The sequence below is a fragment of the Schistocerca serialis genome, chromosome 10, assembly GCF_023864345.2.
Source record: "Schistocerca serialis cubense isolate TAMUIC-IGC-003099 chromosome 10, iqSchSeri2.2, whole genome shotgun sequence".
Classification (NCBI taxonomy): domain Eukaryota; kingdom Metazoa; phylum Arthropoda; class Insecta; order Orthoptera; family Acrididae; genus Schistocerca; species Schistocerca serialis.
Genome location: NC_064647.1, coordinates 62,955,337 through 62,981,462, shown reverse-complemented (window position 1 = coordinate 62,981,462; position 26,126 = coordinate 62,955,337). Strand labels below are relative to the sequence as shown.

Below are 26,126 nucleotides of genomic sequence, written 5' to 3'. Positions count from 1 at the left end.
GATCACCAATTTAGTACTGGAGGGCAGCGTGGAGGGTAAAAATCGTAGAAGGAGACCAAGAGATGAATACACTCAGCAGATTCAGAAGGATGTAGGTTGCAGTAGGTACTGGGAGATGAAGAAGCTTGCACAGGATAGAGTAGTATGGAGAGCGACATCAAACCAGTCTCAGGAATGAAGACCACAACAACATATGATGGTGCAAGAAAAGGATGATGGTGGATCTCCTAAATTCAGATGATCTGACGCAGACTATTTTTTGCAACTAGAGTGCAGGGACAACATGGGACGTGTAGGGGTCCTGTGCTGCGGGGAACCGTATTCAGTACTGTGCGCTGGTCGATGTGCTCTGAAACACTTGTGCCTGTACTCTGCCACAGATCGCCCCCTACCGTGCTCCGGAGACCTGACGAGCCGCCGCTCCCTATGTTCTGTGATGACGTCTGGACGTCCAACTTCTTGTCGCCTACTCGCGGTTCTTCAACCACTTGCCGTAGATGCTCACGACAGTAGCGCGCGTGCAGCCCGCCAGCTTCGCCGTTTCCGAGATGCTCGCTCCCATGAACTGGGCCGCAACAACCTGGCTTTTGTCACAGCCGCTGAAATCAGCGGATTTTCCCACTTACGCCCCATGTCGTCGCTAGAATACTCCGCTCATATACTTCTGTTACCGCGTCTCGCGCCCTCAGCGTCAGCAGGCAGTATACAACCTCGCTGTGAGCAGTGATCATCTGGACATGTGTACGTCTGACGGACGGCGTCACCGTGAGTTAGGCCCGCACGGGACACCTGTTATCGCGCGACTCGTAATAACTTAAGTACCTGATGCGCTAAGGTCAGTACGGCCGTCACGTGTTTTGTAAACAACTCTGGCGATACGGCGCTGTCTTCTCAAACAGCGCAGATGTGGCGGACGATTACAGAGCCTCAGCTGTGCAAAGTCGACTGCTGGAGCCTCGGAGATTACGAGCGGTAGCTGTAAACATCCTCCCTAGCAGGGCAGTAGCGAGCGGGTCCTATCACAGAACTGCCAAAGCTGCCCCTCCACCCCCCCCCCCCCACCCCCCACCGCCACCGCACCCCAAGTGCAAAGATACTTACCTGCAATTTTTACGTGGAACTGTAGCAAATTTTATGATTTTCTAAGTAGAACTTTTTAAACCGATACATTATTCAATATATGTTGTTGTTGTGGTGTTCAGTCCTGAGACTGGTTTGATGTAGCTCTCCATACTACTCTATCCTGTGCAAGCTTCTTCATCTCCCAGTACCTACTGCAACGTACATCCTACTGAATCTGCTTAGTGTATTCATCTCTCGCTCTCCCTCTACGATTATTACCCTCCACGCTGCCCTCCAGTACTAAATTGGTGATCCCTTGATGCCTCAGAACATGTCCTACAAACCGATCCCATCTTCTAGTCAAGTTGTGCCACAAATTCCTCTTCTCCCCAATTCTATTCAATACCTCCTCATTAGTTATGTGATCTATCCATCTAATCTTCAGCATTCTTCTGTAGCACTACATTTCGAAAGCTTCTATTCTCTTCTTGTCCAAACTATTTATCATCCACGTTTCATTTCCATACATGGCTACACTCCATACAAATACTTTCAGAAACGACTTCCTGACACTTAAATATACACTCGAGATTAACAAATTTCTCTTCTTCAGAAACGCTTTCGTTGCCATTGCCAGTCTACATTTTATATCCTCTCTACTTCAACCATCATCAGTTATTTTACTCCCCAAATAGCAAAACTCCCTTACTACTTTCAGTGTCTCACTTCCCAATCTAATTTCATCAGCATCACCCGACTTAATTCGACTACATTCCATTATCCTCGTTTCGCTTTTGTTGATGTTCATCTTATACTCTCCTTTCAAGACACTGTCCATTCCATTCAACTGCTATTCCAAGTCCTTTGCTGTCTCTGACAGAATTACAATGTCATCAGCGAACCTCAAAGTTTTTATTTCTTCTCCATGGATTTTAATACCTACTCCGAATTTTTCTTTTGTTTCCGTTACTGCTTGCTCAATATACAGATTGAATAACATCGGGGAGAGGCTACAACCCTGTCTCACTCCCTTCCCAACCACTGCTTCCCTTTCATGTCCCTCGACACTTATAACTGCCATGTGGTTTGTCTACAAATTGTAAATAGCATTTCGCTCCCTGTATTTTACCCCTGCCACCTTCAGAATTTGAAAGAGAGTATTCCAGTCAACAATGTCAAAAGCTTTCTCTAAGTCTATAAATGCTAGAAATGTAGGTTTGACTTTCCTTAATCTCGCTTCTAAGATAAATCGCATGGTCAGTATTGCCTCAAGTGTTCCAGCATTTCTGCGGAATCCAAACTGATCTTCCCCGAGGTCGGCTTCTACCAGTTTTTCCATTCGTCTGTAAAGAACTCGCGTTAGTATTTTGCATCCGTGGTTTATTGAACTGATAGTTCGGTAATTTTCACATCTGTCAACAGCTGCTTTCTTTGGGATTGGAATTATTATATTCTTCTTGAAGTCTGAGGATATTTCGCCTGTTTCATACATCTTGCTCACCAGATGGTAGAGTTTTGTCAGGACTGGCTCTCCCAAGGCCGTCAGTAGTTCTACTGGAATGTTGTCTACTCCCGGGGCCTTGTTTCGACTCAGGTCTTTCTGTGCTCTGTCAAACTCATCACGCAGTATCGTATCTCCCATTTCATCTTCATTCCCATTTCATATTGAATATATATATAGACGGAAATCTCTGGAGATGATGTATATGAACTACAGGGTGTAAATTTTAAGTTAACAAACCAGAATAACTCGAAAAATATGCTTCACACGAAAAAATGTGTAGAATCCAAAGTTGATTATTTTTTAGGGGGACATCTGCTGGTGTGGTATCGATAGCTACGATGCCACTGCTTAGGTTGGCACTACGACAGACACCGACGACCATAAATATAATAGACTGGCCCTGACGTCATTTTCGTGACTCCAACGTCTCTGGGCTAAAGCCACGTGAATGTTGGCAAAACATGGTTGTTTCGTGTTGCGCTTATGGCTGTACTCAGCGTTTTGTCGGGGGAAATGGCATTACATTTCACGTGTAAGTGTTTCTATGATAGTGCAGATGCGTTTATTGAAATCTGCTGAAGTGACTTTTATGGTTTTTACACTTGAAATAGAGTATCACGTAAATTAAGGTGTTGAAAGTCATGACTGTAAAGTCAGACTCATATTACATTTTGGAAAGTATCTGTGATAGTTCGGTTACAGAAGTAAGTATAACTGTTTCTCGTTCCTACTCATAGGTTCCATAAGGATGAAAACCGAAGTCAGCTTTGGATACATGACCAGAAACGGAAAAGCTTTAAGCCATCTCCACATACGCGCCTTTGCTCGAAGCACTTCGCGGACAAGTGTTTTGATAGGTTACTTACTATTTACAATGTATATTTATAATTTATATTTACAGTGTCTGTCATTTTTAAACCTAGACTCCAAAATTATTTTCTGAAACTTCAAAGTCTCACCTTTCATCTAAAATATCATTTTTTACACGGATAGTTAAACTTTCTTAAAAACAGTGGGAACTGAACCTTTGAAGTGCACCTAAAATTGATACCCTAAAATGGACCTGCTCCTAAAGTCGACAATTTTGGCACCTACAGTTGACGTAATTCCCATATCCCATTTTCTTTTATAAGTGCCTAGAGTACAAAACGCTGCGAATCCAATTTTTAAAGGTTTGACACGAGCCCACTCTTACTGTTTAAAAGAATTTTAAAGACATTTTACTTTAATTGATAGTTTATAGTAATTTCGTCCCGCTGCCCACCAGAGGGGCGTTCGATGTATTTGTTAGATTTTATAAATGGCACTGTGAACAAATCCAGGTCAAATATAGTTCTGACATAATTTTTCGCAAATAAAGTAATTTTTGTTGGAAGCGTTTGGCAGTCAATTGAGAAATGTGGGGAAAATACGATACAAACATAGGATGGCAGACCGCTGATTTGAAACCCCGCCACGTTTTGCCAACAGCCTCGTGGTTTACGTTGGAGCCACACCAGCCTTATAGCTTCTGCACAGCAAGGCCAGTCTGCTAGTTAGTATCTATGGTCGAAGATCGCTACAGATTCTGCCCATTTCATCAGGTGCGGCCAGCCAGGAAACTCCGCTTCAGTTTTGCTCTCCATACGACGGGTCTAAGACTTCGCATCTGTACAAAGTTATGTATTCTTTCTTGCGCCTTTAGTCACTGCAATACCGACGTAATTTTCCTACTGCTGCTCCAACCCACGATGATCCGCCTCCCACGCGGGATACAAAAGCTGGTTAGCCCGCCACCACAGCCCCCTGGGGGTGGGGCGGGAAGAAAGTTTAAAACTTCAAATGGGATCCCCCATTTTTTATTGCAGAATCAGATTCTACATAAAAAACTACGTACTTTTCGTGTTAAAAATTTCTTTTGATTCTTGGTAGTTAGCGCTGTAATTCAAGAAAATCCATGTTCTCATGCTTGCATGGAAAATGATTACCGATAAATAAAAAATACTTATTTACTTCGCAATGTTTGTTTAGTTAGTTAGCTAGTCAGATGATTTGTTTGATAATTAAAAGTTGTGTGGGCTCATGACCACGGAACAAACAAAATTTATCTGAATCTGCGCAAAATATTAATACAGTATTTGTGTCAACATTTGTAAACTCTAATTCCTCTCTCTCAAACCCCAGCCTATGGGGAGACCTTACAGAAGCTCTCCTGCGAACCTTGCAGAACTAGCACTCCTGAAAGAAAGAATATTGCGGAGACATGGGTTAGCCGCAACCTGGGGAATGTTTCCAGAATGAGATTTTCACGCTGTGCGCTGATATGAAACTTCCTGGCAGATTAAAACTGCGTGCCGGACACAGACTCGAACTCGGGACCTTTCCCTTTCGCGGGGAAGTGCTCTACCATCTGAGCTACTAAAGCACATCTCACACCCCCTCCTCACAGCTTTACTTCTGCCAGTAGGTTCGCAGGAGAGCCTCTGTAAGGTTTGGAAGGTAGGAGATGAGGTACTGGTGGAAGTAAAGCTGTGAGGACGGGACGTGAGTCGTGCTTGGGTAGCTCAGTTGGTAGAGCACTTGCCCGCAAAAGACAAAGGTCCCGAGTTGGAGTCTAGGTCCGGCACACAGTTTTAATCAGGCCAGAAAGTTTCTTATTATTATTTTTCTATTTTTAGTGAAATATTTGAGCACAGCGGGTTCAAGAAGCCTATAAATTAAGCGTCCGAATTTTCATAGCCAAATGAAGAGTTGTAAATGGTCAAATATGGTATCAAACTGACCAGGAGAGATCTATTTTTACTTGAGAGTTATCAGGGTAGTTAAGAAAAACGTAATTAGTTATTAGAGGTGAAAATTAAAACATTTCAAGAACAACTGCTGTTAGCTATATAACTGAAGTGTCGAGAAGTTCATCTCTTCAAGACTTAGTTATATGCGTCGACCAAAAATGTCAAATTTTCCGTTCGAGGGCAGTACAGAATCGGTGCGGTTAGCACACTGAACTCGCATTCGGGAGGACGACGGTTCAAACCCGCGTCCGGCCATCCTGCTTTAGGTTTTCCGTGATTTCCCTAAATCGCTTCAGGCAAATGCTGGGATGGTTGCTTTGAAAGGGCACGGCCGACTTCCTTCCCCAACCCGACGCGACCAATGACCTTCCCCGAAATCAACCAACCAACCAGTCTGAATCGGTATACCAGTCAGGCAAAGTCGCTGTAAGCATTGAGGAAATCATCCCATCGCCTCACAGCTTTCAGATACCCGTTTAGTGAAGCACCGTGTTCTGCTGCGTGAATAGCTCATTGACTGCCTGCTGCACATCCTCGTCTTACAAGAATAGCCAACACTTCTTGTCGCATGGTGAGAAATCAGGACTATAGGCCGAGTGCTCCTGTGTCCCCCACATGAGTTGCCGTAACTTCTGTCTCACGGCGTTTGAGATACTGCGACGTGCATCGTCAGGAACCAGAAGCAACCCTTGGTGCGCATGCTGCCTCATTCACGTTCCTCATTCTTCGACGGATGCTACAGGTGTTTGCCCGTCGGCAGCCAAGAAAAGAATAAGAACCCGTTGGTCCTGTTGAGACGCATATGGTAACAATGTCGCCAAAGTTCACCTTTCCTCATTTACCACTCACACATGTCGGAAAGACACGAATGCCCCAATGATTCCTTGACTAGAAGTCGGCGCTTATATACCTGCATCGGAATCCGCTGCGTTGCATATACGTTGGCGCAATGCCCTCTAATGGAGACTTTTCGATCGCTTCTCATATTTTGCGCGTAAAAATTTTCATTCGTGTGATATTTAACTGCTCATGTGTTCAGAACAATTCTTTAAATTAAAAAGTAATTAAAAATTGTCAAATATTTTGTGAAATAATTTGAATAAAAGCAAAATAAAATATAAATTAGAGAAATATGTCACGCGTATTTGAACGACGCTTGAAATCTTGTACAGCAAATGTGATGCGTCAAATATTCCTGTAAGCTATTTTATTTCTCAAATGCAGATAAATCATTTCACGAATCATTTTGTCTTTTTCCAAGTTTTTTTAAGCTACGTAACAGGTCGTACCAACCGAAACTTGGGAGCCGGGGAAATACTGGTTGGAGAGGCAAGTAAATTACGTGTCTGCTCCACCGTTTTATTGCCTGTTTCCTCCACCGTCGCATCTCGACCGGCAGAAATCGGCCATAATCGGAAGCCTTCGGTCTAATAGCGTATTGGCCTTGAGATCCTACAACAATGGAGCGAGGTAGCGGCGGTGTCCAGGGCCGAAGCGGCTCCTGGCCAGGAGAGGCAAGACTGTGGGCTTCTGAATGGGCTTTCATAGCGAAAGAAGAAACTGAACATAAATTTTATTCTTTTATCGGGAATTCAGATGGAAGCTCCCTAGTCGGCCTGTGAGACTGTCAGTCGGTCAGTCGGTCAAGGAGACATGCCAAAATGTCAGTTTTGGGTTTGGCAGAAAGTCCAAAAAAGGATACAGCTCGCGTCACACACTAAGCGTCCTGAAAATTAGTGCCATAACGAGAGTCTGTAGTCTCTTCTCGTTACGTGTTTTCTATTACTTCTTGTCGTTATCAACACTGAAGAGCCAAAGAAGTTGTTACACCTGACTAATATCGTGTAGGACCCCGCGAGATGCAAAAGCGTCGCAACACGATGTGGCATGGACTCAAGTGTTGGACGAAATTGACACCATGAATCCTTCAGTGCTTTCCATAAATCCATGAGAGTACGAAGGGCTGGAGATGTCTTCTGAACAGCACGTTTCAAGGCATCCCAGATATGCTCCATACATATCTGGGGAGTTTCGTGGCCAGATGTACCGTTTACACGAAGAAGAGTGTTCCTGGAGCAACTGTGAAGCAATTCTGGACGTGTCCTGTGTCGCATTGTCCTGTTGGAATTTCCCAAGTCCGTCGGAATGCACAATGGATATGAATGGATGCATATGATCAGACCGGATGCCTACGAACTTCTCACCTGTCAGAGTAATATCTGTACGTATCAGAGGTCCTGTATCACTCCAACTGCACAAGCCCCACATCATTATAGAGCCTCCACCAGCTTGAACAATTCCCTGCTGACATCCAGGGCCCATGGATTCATGAAGCTGTCTCCATACCCGTATACATCCATCCACTCGATACGTAACTATGATGTAAAAGTGTACAGTATGTGTCATACCCTGGTCCGAAACAAGAGATTGCCTGAGGGCCCTAATCAGATCAGGTTATATAAGTAATACAGTAAGACAAGTAGGAACATTAGAAACTGTATGTGTCTTGTTGCGGAGTTTATGGTATGCAATTTTAATAGTTACTGGATTATGTCAGAGACAGCAAAGGACCTGGAAGAGCAGTTGAACGGAATCGACAGTGTCTTTAAAGGAGGATATAAGATGAACATCAACAAAAGCAAAACGAGGATAATGGGAGGTGGTCGAATTAAACCGGGTGATGCTGAGGGAATTAGATTAGGAAATGAGACACTTAAAGTAGTAAAGGAGGTTTGCTTTTTGGGAGCAAAATAACTGATGATGGTTGAAGTTGAGAGGATATAAAATGTAGACTGGCAATGGCAACGAAAGCATTTCTGAAGAAGAGAAATATGTTAACATCGAGGATAGATTTAAGTGTCAGGAGTAGTTTCTAAAAAGTATTTGTATGGAGTGGAACAATGTGTGGAAGTGAAACGTGGACGATAAATAGTTTGGACAAGAAGAGAAAAGAAGATTTCGAAATGTGGTGCTACAGAAGAAAAGATTAGATGGGTAGATCACATGAGGAGGTATTGAATAGAATTAGGGAGAAGAGAAATTTGTGGCACAACTTGACTAGAAGAAGCGACCGGTTGGTAGGACATGTTCTGAAGCATTAAGAGATCACCAATTTAGTATTGGAGGGCAGCGTGGAGGGTAAAAATAGTAGAGGGAGCCCAAGAGATGAATACACTAAGCATATTCAGAAGGATATAGGTTGCAGTAGTTAGTTGGAGATGAAGAATATAAATGCGATAGTACCTGGATCTCAGTGGCAGTAGCCGGACGACCTCAGTAAATGTCTCCCGCAGATGGAGACGAAACGTTGGGTGGAAATTTTATACATCGACCACGGCCTCTCAGCCCGGAAGTTTCAACTGAAGAGCTGTTGATTTGTCTCTTGTCTGCCCCACCGCACTGCTGTTTGGTGCGGTGCGGTATAGTTGAAGTGTTCAGTGGTTCAAGTGGCTCTGAGCACTATGGGACTTAACTGCTAAGGTCATCAGTCCCCTAGAACTTAGAACTACTTAAACCTAAGTAACCTAATGACAGCACACACATCCATGCCCGAGGTAGGATTCGAACCTGCGACCGTAGCGGTCACGCGGCTCCAGACTGAAACGCCTAGAACCGCACGGCCACACCGGCCGGCGAAGTGTTCAGTAGTACTGCATCTACTCCCTCGCCCGTTTTAAGATTTGCGAGCCGCATCCATATCGACTTATAATCCCAGTACGCAATTGGTAAGTTGGTTCTGCCCTGTCAAGGTTTTGTACATCGTGGAAATCTTTCCCGTGCCGCATGTGATCATCAAGGAGAGCACGGTGCACAACAGCGCACGAACACGACGAAATCATAAGATATGTATTGTATATATATTTTTTAACGGATGAAACCACTCAGCTTAAGAGCTGCTTTGTGTGTTTTTATTTTGATAGGAAAAGATTTACATACCTTACTATCAAAAACAGTCTTTATCACAATTTATTTAATACGGTGACGTAATAAATAAATAGTGATCAAGACTGTTTTTGATAGTAAATATTTGTAACATATTGATCACTGTTCACTGCAATAATGTAATCAAAAGTAACTTACATACCTGGTTAATTATAACATCTATGCTTAATTATTTGTCGTAATTCGTTGAGTGTACTATGCATATCATGTAGGGAGGTTTACGGTATAAAGTGTTTAAAAGGAAGGAAAATATTTTGTGATACGGGCCGCATCGTAGAGGCTACGGAGTTTGAGTGTGCGTTGACAGTAATCAGATATTATTGTATTGTTGCTTTAATTAAAATTTTGTGATCAATAATTTATTGCCTTTTAGAGATGACATGCGATATCTAGGAAAATTTTGGTATTGTCATGTGGCATTAGAATCTTTTATTTAACCTTGCATTATGCAGTTTGTATTTTTGTCCTTTGCTTAAATAAGGATTTTGAGTTTTGGGCGTTGCAAATTGATTCTGGGAGCTGTTCTTTGGTCTGTTAAAATAATACTTCAGGAACTTTAATTAAGAACCTATATTGAGGATCTTGCTGTTCATGATAAGGAATGTTCACTTACTATTTTAAAATTAAGTTCGTAAAGTTGTAAAATTTTAAAGGTGAAAAAAGCTATTGTTAGAGAAACGGTGCCTGCTTGTACTGCCCATCACTTACACGTATTCAAGGTATTGGTCTTCGGGCGTTGCTGGTGTTTTCACCGATATCCATCCCAGCTAACGCCTGCGGGGCCGTGTCCCTTTGTACGGTACATGTTATTTGTGGCACGGTACAGTCTGTTCTACAGGATGGTTTAACAATGGACTGCAAAGACCTGAGACTGGTTGAAATTTGAATAAAAAGAAGCGTATATGTGTCTTTGACGGCTTTGTAATTCTGTTGAAAAACTTCATTGTTTTAATGTGTAAAAACTGACGAGGAAAAGGAAAAAGCAAGCAAGAAACACAGTTCAATAAACAACCGTACTGCTGCCTTCTGCCTACGAGGAGAAGCCGTTCCCTCGCCCCGCGACTAAACCGCACGCCTTTGTAACAGTGTCATTTTGTCCAAGTACCATCGTGGAGAAACCACTGCTACCGAACAGAGTTCTGTCGCTAACACGGTTTATGTGACAAAAATGCAGTTGTCGCAGTCAGAGCTGGATCATGTTCGACAATGGAATTGTTGAAAGTTTCTTGCAGATTAAGGGGAGGTTTACGTCTTTTGGTTCAAAAAATCGATCTTTTTCTAAACTGCATTTTTTTGATCCATAAAAGTGTTTATAATCCACCCATAAAACGGTTTTCCCGAATACGGAACGGAAATGCACTTGCCTGAAATCGGCAGTTTTTTTCTTTCGGAGGACGAGTTACTGTACCGGTGTTTGGGAGGAAATACAAAACACAAAATTCAAATGAAAGTTTGAGCGCGTGTGTTTGGAAGTTAGCCCCCAAGTATTTGCACTCTGGTGCGAAGACTCTGGAGATTGCGACGTTCCTGGCAGTGAGCAGCTTCAACGAAGGGTATTCAGCAATTCTGAAGGCCATGAAAACGATAGACTTCACACTGGGACTCTATTCGACGCAGTTCGCCAAGCATTCGGACGATCACCGGGTTCAAAGGGCCGAGAACCGCTTGTCACCGGCCGTACGAGCGGCTCTGGGGCAGCGCAGGATGGCCCAGATCGAGCAGAACGCCCTCTATGAGGAAGAGGACGGACTAGTTTATGGACGACCTCGAAAAATCGATGAAAAAAACCATATTTTTTCCAAATGGCGGCCATTTTGTTTCCTATGATCCAAATAACTTAAGCGAGGTAGAACTCCTAAAATGTCTTACATACTTCGCTAGCGTCAACTCAATTTTGATTTCACACGAGCCGACTGACCTTTGACATACGGTGCGTGGAGGTCTACATCGAAATTTTGTTTCACTCCGACGGCACTTCCGCCTTTGCTCTTCGACATTTCCGCTCAAAAAAAAACCCAGTTTGTAGAGGAAACAGCCGGCCGGGGTGGACGAGCGGTTCTAGGCGCTACAGTCTGGAACTGCGCGACTGCTACGGTCGCAGGTTGGAATTCTGCCTCGGGCATGGATATGTGTGATGTCCTCAGGTTAGTTATATTTAAGTAGTTCTGAGTTCTAGGGGACTGATGACCTCAGAAGTTAAGTCTCATAGTGCTCAGAGCCATTTGAATTTGAATTTTGTAGAGGAAACATCAATAAACATTTTGACCAAATGTGACATTAATATCTACAACACATCTCGAGAAAATAATTATCAAAGAACATGCTTTTTTCGGGCCAAAGATAGTAAACCTCCCCTTAAAACTCGAACTCGGATATTCGCCTATCGTGGCCAAGTGCCCTACCGACTGAACTACTCAATCACGTCTAGCGACCCGTCCTCAGAGCTTTTTTACTTCCGTCTGCACCTCGTCTCCTACCTTCCGAACAATAGTCTTGCAAGTTTCGCAGAACTTCTGTGAAGTTTGGAAGCTAGGAGACGAGGTACAGACGGAAGTAAAAAAGCTCTGAGGACGGGACGTGAGTCGTGATTGGGTAGTTCAGTCTGCAGAAGGCTTGACCGCGAAAGGTAAAGGTCCCGAGTTCGAGTCTGGGTCCGGAACACAGTTTTAATCTTCCAGGAAGTTTCAAGTAACGCACACTCCGCAGCGGCGTGAAAATCTCATTTTGGATGAAGTTGCTGCTGCGCACGTCGCCCAGCGGGCCTGAGGGGTTGTAAGAATTTTTATTGCTATTTCTAAATTTTTTCCACTTCAGTTTGAATCTGTGTGCCGAGTAAGAACGTCGTTTTTGCAGAAGTTGTTTGTTCCCGTGAAGCGCTCTGACCAACAATACACTGCGCGTCGTTTCCAATGGCCAATAGGGAGCAAGGTACATACACCACGTGTATATACCGGTCGCTGCTGCAGCGTCGGACCGAAGCTATACTCTCCGATCATCGTAAGAATGATTCTCGTGTAAGCAAACACTTGCTAGGCGATTGGCCGGCGCTTATAGCAGACGTTCACGGGGTGTTATTGCGCCATCGGACGCAAAACTTACTTACGTACTACCCGATATTTTATAATAGCACTAACGAAGATGTTCCATAATAACAACAGACAGCAACAGCTTCGCTGATCGGTATCCTACATGCTTACACCATGTATTTCTTATTTCAAATCACAGTGTACAGTCGCTTCCTCCGAACGATTCTGTGGACAATGTTATTGATAGTTCTAATGATACGTGTCGCCTTGTTTTGTAAATATGCACTCAATTTCTCCTTTAAACATTAAGTTCTCACTTTCTTCCTAATAAATTTGAGAAACGTGATACAGTATCATAGTAAAAATACCACGAAGTCCTCATACTTGTGGTAGTGTGGTAGATATAGTGACTAGCCTGCATACCGACGGTTCCACTATGAGCTACTTTTTTATTTCCTTGATAATAGGTCCTGCAGTGAAACTTATGTCTAGAAAGGACATCTGAATGTTGTCACAGAAATATGTTAACTATTTTACAGAAACACAGTAGTATATTGCTGGTATCGAAAGGTTGAGGTAGGGTGCCGTAATGGTTACGTAATTCAAGTACCATTAAAGCATATACAGAGATATACGTAAACAGACAGAATATGGCGCTGCGGTTGGCAACGCCAACAGAAGACAACAAGTGTCTGACGCAGTTGTTAGATCGGTTACTGCTGCTACAATGGCGGCTTATAAAGATTTAAGTCAGTTTGAACGTGGTGATATAGTCGGCGAACGAGCGATGCGACACAACATCTCCGAGGTAGCGATGAAGTGGGGACTTTCCCGTACGACCATTTCACCTTTCAAGACACTGTCCATTCCGTTCAACTGCTCTTCCAGGTCCTTTGCTGTCTCTGACATAATCCAGTAACTATTAACAATTGCATACCCTAAACTCCGCAACAAGACACACACAGTTTCTAATGTTCCTACTTGTCTTACTGTATTAATTATATAACCTGATCTGATTAGGGCCCTCAGGCAATCTCTTGTTTCGGACCAGGGTATGACACATACCGTACACTTTTACATCATAGTTACGTAAGAAATGACAATTTTAATATGACAAATAGTATTAACCCTAGGACGCCTAAAGGGGGGGGGGGGCGGTTCGTTGAACCCACAGTTTTTTTATGTCCCCTGCTTTTGCCCAAGTTACTTTCATGCTACATATTCCCTTTGAGTTATTGTTTGTTGGCTATTTTATGAAACGTAAGTGTCAATATATTTTATACAAAATTCCTGCATTGAAAAAAATGTAAATAAACTTATTATGCGTCCAACAAAGCCCCCCCCCCCTTAAGCTTACATGCTATAGAAAATTTCCCTTAGTATGATTTCGTATTTCTCATGTCTACAACAATGCAAGTTAGTTTCTTGTTGGTGGGTATTCCTGATATTCACAATAATCAGTTTACTTTCACAGAAAGTGATTGTTGATGTCAGCTGTTATTTATCTTGTAAACTTGCAGTGAGTTAGTACAGTTCCCTACTCTTCACACCTAAACTTAGAAATGACTAAAAGAATACGTGACTCGTCTTTAGAAAGAGTTCTGAATGAAATTTTAGATGAAGATTCTGACTCGGGGAGTGAAAGTGAATATGAGGATGGTGTTATGGAGTGTGATTCAGATCGGGAAAGTGATGTGGATGTTAGAGAAGATGAAGATAGCGCAGCTTCAGGCAGTGATCACCAGGATGTTATCGTGGCCAAGTCTGGAAGAAGGTACGTAACCACACAGCCTAGAATTCCTCAGAGGTCTGTTGCTAATATAGTAAGAGAGCAGGAAGGAGTAACTCCAGCTGGTGTTTGCCATTCACCTGGAGAAGCCTTGAAGTTACTTCTTACGTCTGACATCATGGATGTTATAGTAAAACATTCAAATGAAGAGGCAGTTAGGCGAAATGTTACTTTGACTAATGAGAAAGAATTGTATGCCTTTATAGGAATCCTGATGCTTAAGGGGGCAAATAAGGACAATTCTGTCAGTGTACACGATCTTTGGTCAGACCTAATGGGTCAGCCGGTTTACAAGGGTATTACGGCAAGAGAACGTTTCAAGGTTTGATGACAAAAGTACCCGCCAGCTAAGAGGGGAAGCAGACACGTTCACAGCAATCCGTGATGTTTTCAACAAAGTGAATGCTAGGTTTCCACTGCTGTATAAACCAGAGGTCCATCTCACCATTGATGAGACTCTCAGCTTGTTTAGAGGGCGCTGCCCCTTCAAAGTATTTATGAAGGATAAACCGGGCAAGTATGGCATCCTTATACGCATGATGTCCGATGCAGCTGACAGGTACGTCTTGGATGTGGAACCCTGTGCAGGTAGCACCTGTGAAAAATAGTGGTCGAAATATTACTACAGACCGATACTACACATCGGTGGATTTGGCGGAAGAGTTATACCAAGACTAGAAAGTTACTACAGTAGGAACGCTCCAGTCAAACAGGAAGCATTTTCCAGACATAATGAAGAACATGTCAAATGGAGAGCTATATTCATCAATGTTCTTGTTCACAGTCCCATCAACAGGTAGACCTCCAGTAACTTTGGTGTCTTACATAGCAAAAACTAAACCAAGTAAAAAGTTACTGATGTTGTCAGTAATGCACCAAGATAAAGGCACTGTTGGAGGAGAGAAGAATAAAACCGAGATAAATGCATATTATAATTCCACTAAAGGTGGAATTGTACCACTGATCAAATGGCGCCTATGTACACCTGCAAGAAGTGATCAAAGGAATGGCCTCTATCTGTATTTTACTCTCTCATCGACATTTGTGCTATCAATGCAACCACCATATTCATCCAGCAACATCCAAGATGGAATAAAAAGAAACACAACAAACGGAAACTTTATCTTCTGCAACCTGGGATGGAACTAGTGAAATTGCAGATATACGAAAGAAGTGCCAAAGCAAGAGGATTATCCAACCAAATTGTTCGATCAATGGAGACTATTCTACAAAAGGAAATAAAAGAAGTGACAACAGAAGCACGTCAGCCTCCTGCAGGGAAAGGTCGGTGCCACATTTGTGTAAGAGAAGCTAAAACAAAGAAGCAGAAGTACAACAGTCTAAGTAAACCAAAACAGTATTGTGGACAGTGTCATAAAAATGTGTGTAACACACGTTCAGAAAAAATTGTGAAGTGTGTCTCTTGCCTTTAGTTGAGGACTCAGAGTAGTCTATTGTATATGAACACATCTGTGTTTTGTATTGTAATATGTCAATTTTTTATTTACTCAATCCAATATTTATAACACTTAACAACATTCCCCCTTAGGCATCCAAGTTAGAAAAAAAGGCTTGGGCGTCCTAGGGTTAAAATCATTTTCGTGTCTATTGAGACAATGAGTGTAAATAATACTGACTTAGAACTACTAAAGTTAGTACTGGTAGTACTTGTACTACTAATAGTGATAACAGTAATAAACAAAAGTAATGACATTAATAGTAATAATGGTGGCAAATGTAAAAAGAATTTCTAGGTGTAGAAAATAGATAGTTTCTGATATAACGAGTTCTGTGGAAGAGAAGCTTAGGAAGACTGCACCAGCTAAGAATACTGGGAAGTGAGGAAGATCTCGTTGGAAAGAAGGATTTACAGGTGTAACGAGTGCATGTGGGGACAATGGTAATCAATAATGTTGTTTTAGTACACACTGATAGCCAAAACATTAAGATCATTGGCCACCGCGACCCTGAAAGCCTCCTGTCGGTGCTGCGGGCACGTGACGCAGTGGGGAGACAATGTACAGCGAAGAGAGACGAATGGACAGTCATTACAACTAAGGTAGGGGCCACAGAAATCCACTGATATAAGCGGTTTTGACAAAGGGCACATTGTTGTGACTTGCGGCTGGAAATTAGAATGTCTGAAAGGGTGAGGTAGGTCGCCTGTTGACATACTACCGTCGTGAGCACCTATGGAAAAGTGGCTGAAATAACAAGTGGACCATATGGTATGGGACGACCACATCTCATCACACAACACAGAGGTCAGGGGATTCCCCCTGTGTAATCCAGGACAGGCAGCGATCTGTGGCACATCTGATGGTGCGGGTGCAGGTACAAGCAGACCGTTCAACGGCCATTGTTGAACATGGAGTTCCACATTACAGGACCCCTATGTGTTCCTGTGTTATTTGTTTATTTTATGTTTATCTTTAAGTTTGCGTATGGCAATACAGAGACAATATTTTATATAAGTACAACAATGTGTTAGCGAAATGTATAAAACAAAACAATGTGTGAATAGTACATGTGTAAAAAACAAGCAATGGCACAAAAGGATAAAGTACAAACACTCAAGACAAAATAACTACACGTTAAAAGCTTGGCAAGCCTGACTAGAAACTCATTCATATATTTAAAGCTCAATATCTAGTTTGCACAGCCAATTCAAAGCAGAGGGTTTCACATACATAACCTCAGAGACAGGTCCGGCGTATCTTCACCTTGGATCAATAGAAACGTGTCGCCTGTGGAATGGACCGCATTTCTTGTTACCCCCGGTCGTGAGGGCAGAATTATGCCATGGGGTACACCGAGTTGGGCCACCACGGGGAGTGTGGTGGTAATCGATGGTACCACGACAGCGGTGAACTATGTGAACACTGTAGCGGACCACCTGCACCGCTTCATGCTTCAAGTCTCCTCCTACAGCGATGACATCTTACAGCAGGACAACTGTCCGTGTTTCAAGGTCAGAATCGTGCCGCAGTAGTTTCAGCGGCATTATAGCGAATTCAAACTGATGTCTTGGCCAGCAATTGTGCCTGATCGGTACCCACTGGAACACATGTTGGGTACCAGCTGCGTGCCCATAAACAACCATCCCATAATTTACTGGAATTGTTTGATCTGTGCTCAGCCATCTGGTACCACATACTTCAGGAATCCTTCCGAGCACTTGTAGAATCAATGCCAAGTAGAGTCTCTGTCGTACTGTGTTTGAAAAGGGGAACAACACGCTATTAAACATGTGGTCGTAAAGTTTTGGTTCATTGGTGTACATCTCACTAACTGTCTGCTGAAGCTGGAGATGTTATTCAGTTCTCTACTGCGGGAGTTTATTCCAGAGTCGGCGACAGGAAGTATCTGAATGGGGGATTCTGCCATGTTTTTCAGATAAGAGCGTTAAAGTCAAGGAGAGATATGAGAGACAATGTACATCGATAAGACAATAGAGAGAACAGAGGGTGCGGAAATCTCTGCGCTTGTCTGCACGCAGCCAGGACAGCTGTGTATATGATGGTGAAATACGATCGAAGAGTTGAACATCACATATATAGCGAACACATACATTCATAACCAACATCTACATCAACATGGATTCCTTGCAAATCATATTCAAGTGCCTGGCAGAGGGTTCATCGAACCTGAGGTGTCACCGTCTGCCACCACACTTGCTAGGTGATAGCTTTAAATCGGCCGCGGTCCATTAGTACATGTCGGACCCGCGTGTCACCACTGTCAGTGATCGCAGACCGAGCGCCACCACACGGCAGGTCTCGAGAGACGGACTAGCACTCGCCCCAGTTGTACGGACGACTTAGCTAGCGATGCACACTCACGAAGTCTCGCTCATTTGCAGAGCAGATAGTTAGAATAGCCTTCAGCTAAGTCAATGGCTACGACCTAGCAAGGCGCCATTAGCATTATATTGCATTTATCTAGAGAGAGTCTCACTTGTATCATCAAGAACGCTGTATACAAATGATGGATTAAAGTTAAGTATTCCAGCAGCTACGTACTTTTCTTTATAGCATTCATTACGTATCTTGTTTCAGATCTCACGCCATCCTGCGTGAGTTAGCGCGTGCATCTTGGCCGCCTCTTTCAATTAGTGTGCGTAGTGTTGGCAAGTCTGCCGACACTACAGAACCACCTTCACAATTCTCTATTATTCCAATCTCGTATAGCGCGCGGCAAGAACGAACACCTATATCTTTCCGTACTAGCTCTGATTTCCCTTATTTTAGTGGTGATCGTTTCTCCCACTGCAGGTCGATGTCAACAAAATATATGCGCATTCGGAGGAGAAAGTTGGTAATTGGAATTTCGTGAGAAGATTCCGTCGCAATGAAAAACGCCTTTCTATCTGGTAAGGATCCCACACCGCGCAGCAGTATTCTAAAAGAGGACGGACAAGCGTAGTGTAGGCAGTCTCCTTAGTAGATCTGTTGCACTTTCTAAGTGTCCTACCATTAAAACGCAGTCTTTGGTTACCCTTCGCCACATCATTTTCTGTGTTCCTTCCAATTTAAGTTGTTCTAAATTGTAATACTTAGGTATTTAGTTGAATTTACGGCTTTTAGATTAGGCTGATTTATCGTGTAACCGAAGTTTAACGAATTCCTTTAGCACTCATGTAGATGACCTCACACTTTTCGTAATTTAGGGTAGACTGCCAATTTTCGCACCAATCATATATCTTTTTTACATCGTTTTGCAATTTTTTTTAATTTTCTGATGACTTTATTAGTCGATAAACGACAGCGTCATCTACAAACAACCTAAAACGGCTGTTCAAATTGGCTCCCAAATTGTTCATATAGATAAGGAAGAGCAAAGGGCATATCACACTACGCCATAAATCACTACTGTTTTACTAGATGACTTTCCGTCAGTTACTACGAACTGTGACCTCTCTGGCAGGAAATCACAAATCCAGTCACATAACTAAGGCGATATTCCATAAGCACGCAATTTCAATACGAGCCGCTTGTGTGGTACAGTGTCAAAGGCCTTCCGGAAATCCAAAAATACGGAATCGATCTGAAATCCCTTGTCAATAGCACTCAACACTTCATGTGAGTAAAGAGCTAGTTGTCTTTCACAGGAACGATGTTTTCTAAACCGAAGTTGACTGTGTGTCAATAGACAGTATTCTTCAAGGTAATTCATAATGCTTGAACACAATATATGTTCCAAAATCCTGCTGCATATCGACGTTAACGATATGGGCCTGTAATTTAGTGGATTACTCCTACTACCTTTCTTGAATACTGGTGTGACCTGTGCAATTTTCCAATCTTTGGTTACGGATCTTTCGTCGAGCGAACGGTTGTATATGATTGTTAAGTATGGAGCTAATACATCAGCATACTCCTAAAGGAACCTAACTGGTATGCAGTCTGGACCAGAAGACTTGCTTTTATTAAGTGATTTAAGTTCCTTCACTACTCCGAGGATATTTACTTCTACGTTACTCATGTTGTCAGCTGTTCTTGATTCGAATTCTGGAATACTTACATCTTCTTTTGTGAAGGCATTTCGGAAGGCTGTGTTTAGTAACTCTGCTTTGGTAGCACTGTCTTCGATAGTATCTCCACTGCTATCGCGCAGAGAAGGCATTAATTGTTCCTTGCCGCTAACATCACATACGACCAGAATCTCTTTGGATTTCCTGCCAGGTATCGAGACAAAGTCTCGTTGTGCAAACTGTTATAAGCATCTCGCATTGAAGTCCGCGCTAAATTTCGAGCTTCTGTAAAATATCGTCAATCTTGGGGATTTTGCGTCTGTTTAAATTTGGCATGTTTGTTTCGTTGTTTCTGCAACAGTGTTCTAATCAGTTTTGTGTACCAAGGAGGATCAGCTCCGTCGTTTGTTCCAGGAGCAGTGAGGTTTCCTGAGAAAGACCTTGCAGGATAACATGACTGTAATATATAATTAGAAGTATAGGTTTCTTTTTCAGGGCAAGAGAGAAGAGTTTCTATGTTTTTGTAGGGCATGGAGAGATGAAGATCTCTTGTAGCACAATGCAGTCACGTGCTCAGTACAATTTAGATTTTCATCTATTATTAATCCTAGACTCGTTGCTAAAGGAGAGAAGTTGATATTTGTCCGATTTAGGCTTACAGATGGTAGGGATTAATGATGATTCGGGCTACTGAACCTCGATTGACCAACAAATACCGCTTGCATTTTGGATGGGTTGAGCTTGAACCCTTTATCCCGTGCACATTTTGAGAGCGCACACAGGTCGGTATTCAGAGACTCGGTAACTGTCTCGAGGTCTATTAGTTTTGCACTTGGATACAACTGGAGGTCTTCAGCGTACGTGTGGGAAACTAATCCGTTTGTTAGGCGGGAATAAAACTTGAAGATATACTGCATTCGTGCTGTTCCAAGGTGCTACTCCAGGCGGGTATAAAATGAATGTGCGCGACGTAAAATACTGAATGCGAAAATGAAGATTTTCACCTGTCTGACCATCCCCTGAAGCAGATCTTAGGATCTTTTAATGGTGATACTATCTCCTCCTTCTTGTTCTTTAGCATATAAATTACAATATAAACATGAAAGAACGATTAAGGGAATTAGTAAATACAAATGATAAATGCTGTTTCTGCTCATACATTTATTGTAGATTAAAACCCCTTTATTTATTAAAAATGTTTATATATCAATGTCCAATGGACATAAAGAGATACAAATGGATTTCCTAACTAATATGATTGGTCAATTGTCCAAATCTGCCCCTTTTTACGGCTACGCTATCTAATATAAATAACGCGAGACGGATGACATCACCTACGTACAAAACACTACAAGACACTACTTTCAAAGATGATCTACGGTGGTGTGGAACCTCAGTGGAAATAAAATTTACGTGATCTCAGCTGTTTAGCTTTATAGCCCTAATAAGCCGAAGCAATTAGCAGTATCACCGTATGTACTGTGTTTAGTGCATCGGAGTGATGGTTCTCGTACATGTGTGCGACGATAAAACAACTCCAGCCACAAAATATAAGAAAAAGTTCATTCAAACACTAGTGTGGCAGAAGACGGTCCTCTGACTAGTACAATCTAATACTGTCTTCTCCTTTCTGTATTCTAGAGAGGCGAAACTAAAACTCCCAGCCACAAGGACGGAGTTCAGATACCGTCTCAACGTGAATACACGCAGAAGAAGTGCTCTCAATCACTGAACGCTGCGTACGCAACGACTCCCTACCTGGAGGCGAAGTCGAGAATCATATAAGTTCGCAACAGTACAATGCCTAACCGTTCTCGCTACAAAATCTCCTGAGAGCAAAGACAGCAAATCTGTGTGTAGCAACAAAGCTGATACTGAGCGGCCGTCAAACAAGGGCGTTAAAAACGGAAGACCTCTTTCTCTCCGCCGCTCGTTTCCCAGCAAAGCTCGGCTCCCCACCCTCGTAACTGCAGAAGGCGAATCACATTCTCGAAACCACGGAATATTCTCCCTCTCTACAGATTCTTCCGAACGCCGACCAAACATATTTTAGTCTTTTGTCGTCCAGTGCGGAATGTTTGCGAGAAATACCTATCCTCGTTCATTAGGATTACATACAGTGGTACGCTTCTCAGAGTAAAAATCCTCGGAAATAAACCAGCCTGTTTGATTTCCGAGGTAACACTTCCTCGTTCCTCTCCGCTGCGTCCCAGATTTTCAGAGTTTCCTAAGGATTATCCGGTTATCGTTCCAGCACCGATACAATACCGGCCGGCCGCCGCTGTATTGTGTTTCAGCGCTCAGCTGCCCCGACTGTCCACCTTGGCTACTTCCTGTGTGAAGCAGGACCAAACACACCTGTGTCGACTTTTCCACCCAGGGCTTGAGTTACGCCTGCCGTTTGATTTCCACCGGCGTTCCAACCTCTACTAGTATAGGCAATCATTCATTACGCCGTTTTGATAATAAACACACTCTTTCACCTTTCATGCAATAAGCGTTAACAAATATTTGCAAGGAGTACATGACAATGACAGTCTTCTTCAGAGATTCATATATATGATGTACAATCTATCAAATGATACCTAATTCCATCTGTAAAACATGGCAAAGTATGCAGATGAGTGCTTGTAAGGTGCGAAATTATAGCCACCTTGAACTGTATGAAACATTTAAACTATTGATCTTGTTGACAATTAAAGATTATTTTTGTATAACTAATTTACAGCGATCAGCAAGAACATAATGACCACTTGCCTAATGGGTGCTATGTCGATCTTTGGCATGGATAGAAGCAGCGACGCGTCGTGGCATACGAGTAGAAGAAAAGAGGCGGTGGGAGGTCGCTGTTTCACTACCATACAATGCTGTACTCCAGACGTACATCCTCAGAAATTTCTTCCTCAAATTAAGGCCGGTATTTGATACTAGTAGACTTCTCTTGGCCAGAAATGCCTTTTTTGCCATAGCGAGTCTGCTTTTGATGTCCTCCTTGCTCCGTCCGTCATTGGTTATTTTACTGCCTAGGTAGCAGAATTCCTTAACTTCGTTGACTTCGTGACCATCAATCCTGATGTTAAGTTTCTCGCTGTTCTCATTTCTACTACTTCTCATTACCTTCGTCTTTCTCCGATTTACTCTCAAACCATACTGTGTACTCATTAGACTGTTCATTCCGTTCAGCAGATCATTTAATTCTTCTTCACTTTCACTCGGGATAGCAATGTCATCAGCGAATCGTATCATTGATATCCTTTCACGTTGTATTTTGATTCCACTCCTGAATCTTTCTTTTATTTCCATCATTGCTTCCTCGATGTACAGATTGAGGAGTAGGGGCGAAAGGCTACAGCCTTGTCTTACACCCTTCTTAATACGAGCACTTTGTTCCTGATCGTCCATTCTTATTATTCCCTCTTGGTTGTTGTACATATTGTATATGACCCGTCTCTTCCTATAGCTTAACCTTACTTTTTTCAGAATCTCGAACAGCTTGCACCATTTTATATTGTCAAACGCTTTTTCCAGGTCGACAAATCCTATGAAAGTGTCTTGATTTTTTTTTAGCCTTGCTTCCATCATTGGCCGTAACGTCAGAATTGCCTCTCTCGTCCCTTTACTTTTCCTAAAGCCAAACTGATCGTCACCTAGCGCATTCTCAATTTTCTTTTCCTTTCTTGTGTCTATTATTCTTGTAAGCAGCTTCGATGCATGAGCTGTTAAGCCGATTGTGCGATAATTCTCGCACTTGTCAGCTCTTGCCGTCTTCGGAATTGTGTGGATGATGCTTTCCCGAAAGTCAGATGGTATGTCGCCAGACTCATATATTCTACTCACCAACGTGAATAGTCGTTTTGTTGCCACTTCCCCCAATGATTTTAGAAATTCTGATGGAATGCTATCTATCCCTTCTGCTTTATTTGACCGTAAGTCCTCCAAAGCTCTTTTAAATTCCGATTCTAATACTGGATCCCATATCTCTTGTAAATCGACTCCTGTTTCTTCTTCTATCACATCAGACAAATCTTCACCCTCATAGAGGCTTTCAATGTATTCTTTCCACCTATCTGCTCTCTCCTCTGAATTTAACAGTGGAATTCCCGTTGCACTCTTAATGTTACCACCGTTGCTTTTAATGTCCCCAAAGGTTGTTTTGACTTTCCTGTATGCTGAGTCTGTCCTTCCGACAGTCATATCTTTTTCGATGTCTTCACATTTTTCCTGCAGCCATTTCGTCTTAGCTTCCCTGCACTTCCTATTTATTTCATTCCTCAGCGACTTGTATTTCTAGGCTTACACACTAAGTAATCTAAATTAAACAAACTTACGCCAAAGACAACACGCAGATCCATGCCCGATGCCCGAGGGAAGACTCGAACATCCGTCGGGCGGGGGGTGGGGGGGGGGGGAAGGAGAGGGGGGGGGGAGATGCGCGAACCGTGGCAAGGCGCCTGATACCACGCGGCTAACCCGCCTGGCCAGGCTCAACGCGCGTGTTCGCCATTCTACACACGGCCAGCAAGCTCACCGGTACTACGTGCGTCGTTCGTGTGTCTGAGTAGCAGGCATTCTCACCATGCGACGCTCCTATTATCTAGGTGGGCTTATATCTATCATACACTACTGGCCATTAAAATTGCTACACCAAGAAGAAATGCAGATCATAAACGGGTACTCATAGGACAAATGTATTGTACTGGAACTGACATGTGATTACATTTTCACGCACTTTGGGTGCATAGCTCTTGAGAAATCAGTACCCAGAACAACCACCTCTGGCTGTACTAATGGCCGTGATACGCCTGGGCATTGAGTCAATCAGAGCTTGGATACCGTGTACAGGTACAGCTGCCCATGCAGCTTCGACACGATACCACAGTTCATCAACGGTAGTGACTGGCGTATTGTGACGAGCCAGTTGCTAGGCCACCATTGACAGACGTTTGCAATTGGTGAGAGATCTGGAGAATGTGCTGGCCAGGACAGCAGTCGAACATTTTCTGTATCCAGAAAGGCCCGTACAGGACCTGCAACATGCGGTCGTACATTATCCTGCTGAAATGTAGGGTTTCGCAGGGATCAAATGAAGGGTAGAGCCACGGATCGTAACACATTTGAAATGTAACGTCCACTGTTCAAAGTGCCGTCAGTGGGAACAAGAGGTGACAGATACGTGTAACCAGTGGCACCCCATACCATCACGCCGCGTGATACGCCAGTATGGCGATGACGAATACACGCTTCCAATGTGCGTTCACCACACACAGATGCGACCATCATGATGCTGTAAACAGAACCTGGATTCATCCGAAAAATGACGTTTTGCCATTCGTGCACCCAGGTTCGTCGTTGAGTACACCATCGGAGGCGCTCCTGTCTGTCATACAGCGTCAAGGGTAACCGCAGCCATGGTCTCCGAGCTGATAGTCCATGCTGCTGCAAACGTCGTCGAACTGTTCGTGCAGATGGTTGTTGTCTTGCAAACGTCCCCATCTGTTGACTCAGGGATCGACACGTGGCTGCTCGATCCGTTACAGCGAAGCGGATGAGATGACTGTCATCTCGATTGCTAGTGATACGAGGCCGTTGGGATCCAGCACGGCGTTCCGTATTACCCTCCTGAACCCACCGATTCCATATTCTGTCAACAGTCATTGGATCTCGACCATCGCGAAAAAAATGTCGCGATACGATAAACCGCAATCGCGATAGGCTGCAATCGGACCCTCATCAACGTCGGAAATGTAATGGTACGCATTTCTCCTCCTTACACAAGGCATCACAACAACGTTTCACCAGGCAACGCCGGTCAACTGCTGTTTGTGTATGAGAAATCGGTTGGAAACTTTCCCGATGTCAGTGTGTTGTAGGTGTTGCCACCGGCGCCAACCTTGTGTGAATGCTCTGAAAAGCTAATCATTTGCATATCACAGCATCTTCTTCCTGTCGGTTAAATTTCGCTTCTGTAGCACGTCATCTTCGTGGTGTAGCAATTTTAATGGACAATAGTGTGGGTTGGTGGTTATAAAATTCTGACTTCTGAGTGTAGATACGCCACTGATGTTGTAAGCATATGAACGGAAAAGCCTGACAAAATCTTTTGCGAGTTTCTGACTTTTTGTGCCCTGCTGTGCAAAGCCGGCGCTCACCTGCAGTGCTGTGTTTGGCGCGGCACGATCTCCCTGCAGACCGCTGGCGGAGCGCAGGCTCACAACTGAAGGCGAGGCGGCGACCCCGGCAGGCGCCGCGCGGGCGCCAACTGCACCTAGCCTGATACAGCGGCTGGCGGGAAGTGCGTCAGAACTCGTCAACAGGCGACGATTGCGAAAACGTCGGGCCTTAGAGATGCGACTGCTGACACGACGAGATAATAAAATTCCACCTGTCGCAGTTAAGTTCACTAGGCCGTCGCTGGGGGATGGCGGTTACAACTGGTTTTTTTCATCTCCATTTTAACCTGTTAGAACCGCCCAAAATAACAGATTTTCGGGTTTGTATTGCTATTATTTCCAACAATAAGCCGGCCGATGTGACCGAGCGGTTCTAGGCGCTACGGTCT

General features: G+C 43.4%; 1 protein-coding gene across 1 annotated transcript in view; it reads right to left on the bottom strand.

The window, feature by feature from the left end:
* The window catches only part of LOC126425279 (arylalkylamine N-acetyltransferase 1-like), an 84,761-nt gene extending 59,035 nt beyond the window's left edge, over positions 1–25,726 (bottom strand). Inside the window, exon 1 of the mRNA XM_050088252.1 lies at positions 25,717–25,726. The gene's annotated coding sequence lies outside the window, so the exon portion shown is untranslated. The remainder of the gene's footprint in view (positions 1–25,716) is intronic.
* Positions 25,727–26,126: the final 400 nt, after the last annotated feature.